This window comes from Octopus bimaculoides, chromosome 2 (genome assembly GCF_001194135.2).
Source record: "Octopus bimaculoides isolate UCB-OBI-ISO-001 chromosome 2, ASM119413v2, whole genome shotgun sequence".
Classification (NCBI taxonomy): domain Eukaryota; kingdom Metazoa; phylum Mollusca; class Cephalopoda; order Octopoda; family Octopodidae; genus Octopus; species Octopus bimaculoides.
The window spans coordinates 174366678-174374869 of NC_068982.1; positions in this window are offsets into that span (position 1 = coordinate 174366678).

Genomic DNA, 8192 nt, shown 5'->3' on the forward strand with positions numbered 1-8192 from the left:
TATATATATATACATACATACATACATACATACATATATGTACATATATATATACGTACATGTATGTACATATATGTATATAGATGTACATAAACGATATGTGTATGTGTTTGTGCATATGTTCCTCTGTATGCGTGCAAACATACACACGTATTACATAACCAGGGGGGTCAGCCATGTTTAACCTAATAGCAATGCCTGGCGATGTTTAAAGAAAATCAGAATTGGCTCTTGTGTTGGCAATGCTTTATCATATAACAAAAGACCTCTCCAATGTGAATTTCCTGGTGTGACTCCAGAGAAGTTGATAAACTTGTAAGTGATATTTTGGGACATCATATCCCACTCAATGTGTATGTGTCTGCGTATATGCGTATGTATGTGTGTGTAACTGTATGTGTGTATGTATGTATGTACGTACGTACGTACGTATGTATGTATTATGTATGTATGTATGTATGTATGTATGTAATGTGTGTGTATGTATGTATGCATGCATGAATGTATATATATATGTGTGTATATATATATGTGAGTATATATACACACGCACACAAATACGTTCATACATGCATACATACACACACGTATACATACAGTGATACATACATACATACATACATACATACATACATAATCTTTACTTAGAATTAATTTATTCTATTGGAGATCTTTACTAAGTACTGCTGGAGTTTGTTTTCAATTCTATTGAAAAAGTCTATTCACATGTTATTAGCCATGAATATATGTATATCGGTGTGGAATGACAGAATCAGTACCCATTTATATTGTTTCAGTTACACAATATGTCTAGTTATTTATCGTTTGTCAATATGCACTGTGACATTGTACTATAAAATATAGACACACGCTAAAATATGGCGCCATGTGTGGAAAATATTGGATTACGGCAGTTAAGTAAAAGGAGTATCTTAAAAGAAAATTAGAACAGAGGCTCTTAAACTAAAAAATGCCAACCCTACTCTACTATAAGGGATCTTTTATACTTCTCTCTTAACAATTATTGCTTATTTTGGCGCAACGCCAGCAATTTTAAAGGGAAAGGCAAGTTGATTACATTGGCCCAGTATTTCTCTGGTACTTATCTTATCGACCCCGAAACGATGAAAAACAAAGTCAACCTTGGTGGAATTTGAAAATAGAACATAAAAACAGAAGATATGCCGCTAAAGAGAAATGCCCGGCGTGCTAACGCTTCAGTCAACTCGCTGCCTTATCTTTTCTTAATAATCCTTTCTACTTTAGGTACAAGGCCTGAAATTTTGTGGCAGAGTGCAAGCCGATTACACCGACCTCAATGCACAATAGGTACTTATTTCCCTAATGACGAAGGAAATGCCGCGAAGCATTTCGTCCGACGTGCTAACGGTTCTACCAGCTCACTACCTTGCCATCCCTCGTCAACGAAAAAACAAAATAGAGTTGGCAACTAAATAATTCTTCTTTCCCTTCCAAGATGTTGGGCAAGTTTTCTTGTTTAAAAATCATCATAATTTTATTAAACATAGGAATTTACCCACCCAGTTTTCAATGTCTTCAAATATTTCTAAGGCTAGGCTGCCTCCACCACATCATAAAAATACTGCACTGTAGGAAAATACCTAGGTCTGCACGAAAGCCACATGGTAAGGCTGGTGTTAACATACTTATTGTACAAAGCCAAGAAAAGTTAAAATTAGATCCATTCTGAATGATGGAGAAGAATCATTATCTTAAATTTCCACGATCTGACTCGCTCCCCACTCTGCATTACCAACATTGTATTTTTAATTACTTCTAATTAATTGTAATTACGAGGTAGTCTTCTGTGCCTTCATGATGAGAATACATCATTAAGCTGGCTAATAATTCTTTCTTCTCACCACGGGTGTCAAATTAATTAACTGAAATTTCTTGTTTCACAATTTTGAATATATAAACACCAACCTTACTATTTATATCAGGACAGAAGATGTCAGAATCGCTAGAGTGTCGGTATTTCTCCCGGCCCTTTACGTTTTAAGTTCAAATTCAACCGAAGTTAACCTAGCCTTTAAGGTCGATAAAATAAGTACCAGATGAGCATTGGAACTGAGGTAATTGACTAACCTCCCGCCCCAGTTTTCTCACTGCTGGCCTTGAGCCAACACGTAAAATTATCATTAGTTCGCTATTACAGAGTGGTTGTATCGCATTTGATTTTCCGCCTATTTTTATCCCTTAAAAAAGGGATAAAGGTAGAAAGTACTTTTCCAAGAAGATGAGCGGTTCTAAGGAAAGCTGCATTTGGGAGCACTCACATTTATGTCTTCACATGTAACCATTCCAGTTGATACCAAAGCTGGGATGTTTTTTGTTGTTGTTCTTTTTTTCTTTTTTTTTGTGGTGGGTGTTTATGTTTCGGGAATGAAGCTAATAACCTCGATAACTGGCACGACTTACGTTTCTTCAGCTAAACACCCCTGCATCTTTGATATTTCCACATTTAATTATGTATATTTTGAGATACTTTTTATTTGTAATGCTTTTTGCTTTTGTATGAAGGAATTGCACTATAGGCTCCCGGACAAATCAATGCACTGAGCCCTAAAGTATTTATTTATTGACAGCTAGCCACAACATACATAGATCAGAATTGGACCCTTAGATCCGTGAGGCCATGGACAACTGCCCAGTATGCCTATGCTTTAAGACAGCACTGTTGCAACATCTGAGTCGTTCTCTCTTTTCCATGTTATATGCTATCTGGTGTCTAACGGTGTTCGATCATTCTGTTTGGACATCACTGTCCTACAGAATCTTTGGTTTATTAGGTTATTATAGCACCTTTTCTTGTACAAGTTTGCACCACTTTTCTGAAGTGTTACGTTCGAATTCTTTTTTAATTGTTAGTGCAAGCACACAGAAAGACTTTATCATGCTGCATTCTTTCTAAGCTAATATTGTACAAGCTACTACAATGTAATCAATATTTTCTAATCACAGATTACATAAGTGGCATTTATACGCTGAAGCAGTAAAATAAACACCCTTAATCACTGAATTAATGCTTAGTGTTTGATTTTGAACAGTAACCAACGAACTCAGTTTCTCTCTTTAAGTCTCATCTCTGGAGCCACTCTCATAAAAAGTTAGCATTTTAGCATTCTTAGTTGCCGTGGAACTGTCCATGTATCTGCAACTCCTCTATCGCTTCTTCCTATTCACATATTATGCTACTTTGGAATACAAGTTTTGCTTCAAGTTCAACACCTGAATATTTAAGTATTTATTCACTCTTCCAAAGTAGTGGTTTATTGAACTTTGCTCTCCATTTACACAGTCGAAAGTGCTAACAAGTCTTTTTTCATATATCTGCCTATCTGTCTGCATGCCTGTCTACACTTCTCTCTCTTTCTCTCCCTCTCTCGCTCTTTCTCCATCTCTCGCTCTCTCTTCCTCTCTCCCTTTCTCTCCTCTCTCTCTCTCTCCTTCTCTCTTTCACTTTCTCTCCATCTCCCTCTCATTCTCTCTCTCTCTTTCTATCTCTTCCACTCACTCCCTCTCTCTCCCTCTCTCGCCTACTATTTCATGTATAAATAACTGACACAATTGTTTTCGGATGAAGCACTCAATGCAAGGTTATGGTTTTTCCCTCCTTTCTGTCCAATGCAACTATTTCATTCGTCGCTCAATTCACTATTCCAGCACTACAGCGCAGAACAGTAATCCCAGAGGAGCTGAACGTATTTATTAAATTTTAAAATTAAGTTTGGAGTTCTCTACAAAATTTTGTTTCTTTTTTTCACATATATTGCTGTTTGTATTTCCTTATTTCCTTGGGCATATCATCGAATTCTTATATGCCTTGATACTTGTAGCCATTGTTATCGGGTTCTCAAATACGTTCTGTTGTCAAAACCATTCCATTAAATGAGACCTCCTCCTTGTTTTCACGTCTAAAGTCCCATCTTCTTATATGCCAAACTTTATTACAATATCACTGCTGCACACCTTTACTCTTTTAAGAAGTGAAATGATCTCATTCTCTGACTTGGAAAATATCTTTAGGTCAACCTTGAAGAACAGATGATTAGGGAAGGTGCATCGGGAATGAACCTGCAGCTGCACTGTCGACAACTAATGTTGATGAAAGAGTAAAGTAAAAATCAATAATTTGTAAAAAGATAAAATTTATTATGATTTCTATCATTTGCACAACACTACAATTTTGTTTGAGTGGAAGAGGCTATTAAAGTCAATCATATCGACCTCAAATCGTACTAATTTTATTAAGCCTGAAAATAAGAAAGGTAAATTTGACTTAGGCGTGCCCTCGCCTAACGACCACATCGTGCTTTGCTGTAACGATATCGGTCTGCTTTGAATGTAAACAGACATAACTAAATGCCTGCAATGCATTTTATCCGAATCTGAACCAATTCTGCCAATAATGGTTAAGCTCTAATCAGAAGTTCCACTAAAAACAACATTAACCTCAGTAAAAGAAATAAAAATGACATATACTCACCAAAAATAAAGCAATCAAAAACAGCTTATCAAGAGCGGAAGAATGTTATTATATCTTGCGTATTTACTTCGCTGGAAACTTGTCACTGTATGAACATTGAATATTACAAAAGCAGAATATCCGATAATTATGCCACCACTTGTCTGTAATGCCAAGAAATGGGAAAATAACATCATAAAACTAATATATCAGCAAACTGAAAGCATCTACAGATTACACATATATCTCTGAAATAGTCTAAATAATGAACATCAGATTATGCATTTCTTCCTCGTTCTCTCATTCGCTCTCTTTCTCTTTCCAGCACTTTATAATCATGCATACATACATACATACGTACGCACACACACGCACACACACACACCACACACACACATACACATTAAAATGTGGTTTCATGAATCAGTTTACGAAAGTGCTCGATAAATTCAGACAAAAATATCGAATTTAGAACATAAATAATGTAAACAATGGAGCATAGGAAAACAAATAAAAAGAAAAAAAAGACAGATACATTAAATAAATATTATGCGTGTGCGCACGCATGTGTATGTAAGTATGTAAAGATTTGTATGCATACACACGCGCACGCACATACATACATACATATATATATATATATATATATATATATATATATATATATATATATATATAGACACACACATAGACTTTATCTCTTTCTCTACCAATTAGCGGAGGCAAGACCCATCAGATGGGTTTTGCTTTGAAATCATTTGCAGTCGTTTCGTTGTGGCCTTGAATAAACTGTTTACCGCTTAAAATTAGTATTAATCCTCAAACCCTGCTTAGATCAACTTTACCTCTCGTCTCAACAAATTTGGGGCTTGTTTCCTAGAATAGCCATCAATTCTTCAAACTGTCTTTCCTAGAATAGACAAACCGGAGATGATTTTTTTTTTCAATTTTATTTCATGTCATAAAACTAAGGTTAAATTCTATGCTCAGCTATTTCAAGGAATACGAAGGAAGGCAAAGAATTTCTAGTGTGTTGATGCTGTGGGTATGAAGGATTGAATACAGTGAAACGACTGCGGGCGACACTATAATGATGACAAGAGGAGAAGATAATGGGTGGAGGTGGAGTGAAATTACCTGACGATGAGGAGCAGTTGTATTCGCAGTAGGAGATAAAGTGAAATGATAGCACGTATATGGGTAGCATGTAGAAGTATTTGGGGCAATAGCCCCTTATCAGTCAGACAGGTTACTTTGTTTTAGATGTGGTTGAGGATGTTCATGCTTGTTGCAACAGGGTCAGAAATACTGCCTACCTTTGCAATGGAACTCCCTATGACATATTTTAAAAGATCAGGGGAAATTCTAGTAGAGTAAGAAAGAAGAAAGACTGAGGATTTTGATGTGCAAAGAGAATAATTCTGGCGCACATTGTATGAAAGTAATGGCAGGGATACTTTCTGCACTAACGGTGTCATTGGACTGAAGTATGTGGAAGTGTTATTGCTTTTATTGTCATTTTTACTTGGTCACGTCTAATTAAACAGAACTTTTATGAATATGTATATCACAGTTTACATTGTCCAATCTATACATTTTTTAAATCTAATAAGATGGGATTTGATGGAGATTTAGCTGCTATTTCAAACAGGTCTAATGATCACATCGAGATTGTTTTGGACATTGATAGTGTATGTTTATGTGGTGCAGAGTTTGGGAAAACAGAAATAGTTTGGTAAGGGATTTATCAAGTGTGTGAAGTGTGGTATTCGATGCACATCAAGCAGTGAACATGGAAACCTTCTCTACAAAGATGTTGGTTACTAAAGCATTATGGTTAAGAATATTGTGTAGGAGAATTTCATAAATTTGAACGGAATATTTTTGGCAATGGTGTAAAAAGGAAACCTACAGTTTATTTACTTATTTATTTATTTATTTATTTTTAGGTGTGGGTTATTTTTTGGAAATAGTTTACAGACATAATTTTAGGATGACAGACTGTCTTACAGGTGTTGAAATGATGCGAGCGCCTAACACCTTACAGGAGTTCCGATGATCCGACGTCGATGATTTCAGAGAGGAGTGATGTGAAGCAGATGTCCTTGATGCTGGGCCTGGGATAACCGAAGTGTCGTTAGTGATTAATGAAATCACGAGACCGATGCAGGCAATAGCTGAGTTTAAGGGCCCAGGAATTTGATTACAGTACTTTTAACTCTATGTTGTTCCGGATCATCTTTCTGTTTTGGCAAAAGTAGTAGGAATTTTGCGAAAGTTACTTGGGATATAAAAGTCTCCATGGATATATATATATAAGTATATATCCAGAGGCGTGGACGCTTATCCCATTTCAATCAGCTCCATCATCCCTTAATTAAACCCTTATACTAGGAGACTTTCGTTGTTCTGCTCGTTTACTTACTTTTTTACTTCTTCCTCTCTTGTTCACTTAACTATGACTCATACATACATACATATAGTCTCACTTTCTCTCTATTTCCAACTGTATTGCTTTCATTTGTCTGTTCCTCTCATTCCTTCTCTCTCTCTCTCTCTCTCTCTCTCTCTCTCTCTCTCTCTGCGGGAGCAACTGTTTTCTCGAAGACACATCTTGTCGTAATTGCTCGAAATGTGGAGTAGATAAACAGCCAACAACTGATGAAGGGTCGTTCTTTATGTTACTTGTCTTGTTTACCATTAGTTCCTTCGGTTGTTCGCGAAAAATTCGTATTCCATGTTTTCATGTTTCGCATTTCATGTTGTTCACGTTTTATGACGTCCTGTACCCATATATACATATGTATATACATATATATGTAAGTATGTACATATATGTATGTATATATGCATACGCCGGAGTTTTAATGGTGGCAGCTGATGAAGGGGGTGTTTCTATGTGGCCTGCTTGTTTGTTGCACCTTGTTTACCATTTTGTCCTTGTTCTTTTGCCACGTCATGTACCCAGTTATGTATCTATATGTACATGTAGATGAACGTATATACATACATGTAGATGAACGTATATACATACATGTACATATATATGCATATACTCATATAGTGTTTATATATATATGTACATATATATATTTCTCTCTCTCGTAGTTTCTCTCTTTCTCTTTCTATTGTCCTTTATTGCACTTCCTCCACTTAATTTTACATTACTCTTATATATACATATATATCATATATACATCCCTTTATATATTTATTTATATATAACTTTACAACACATGTGTGTATATGTATGTGTGTGTGTGTGTGTGTGTGTGCGTGCTTCTAATTTCATGTACACGTTGTTCCTTCTATCTCACACTCACACATCCAACAGCTGCTCCAGAACTTAAACACACAAATGCGCACACAAACATGCGCACATACACATTTTCTCTCGCACACAAACACCCTAACACACTTACACACACACACACACACACACACACACACACAATGAAGAAGTAACGTGCACACACTAGTAATAAAACCTGAAAACCTACCCTGACAGCTATCTCAACTGAAACAACAACAAAAAACAAGACAAATATCCCTGACGATGTTACAACCACTCCTGATCACCTACTATACAATACAGAAACGCCGTCACAGAGAAACACAAAGACGTACATAGGCACATTCACATCTGTGATTATGTATATAAGGGGATATGGTTATGTCTGTATGTATATATATATATATATAT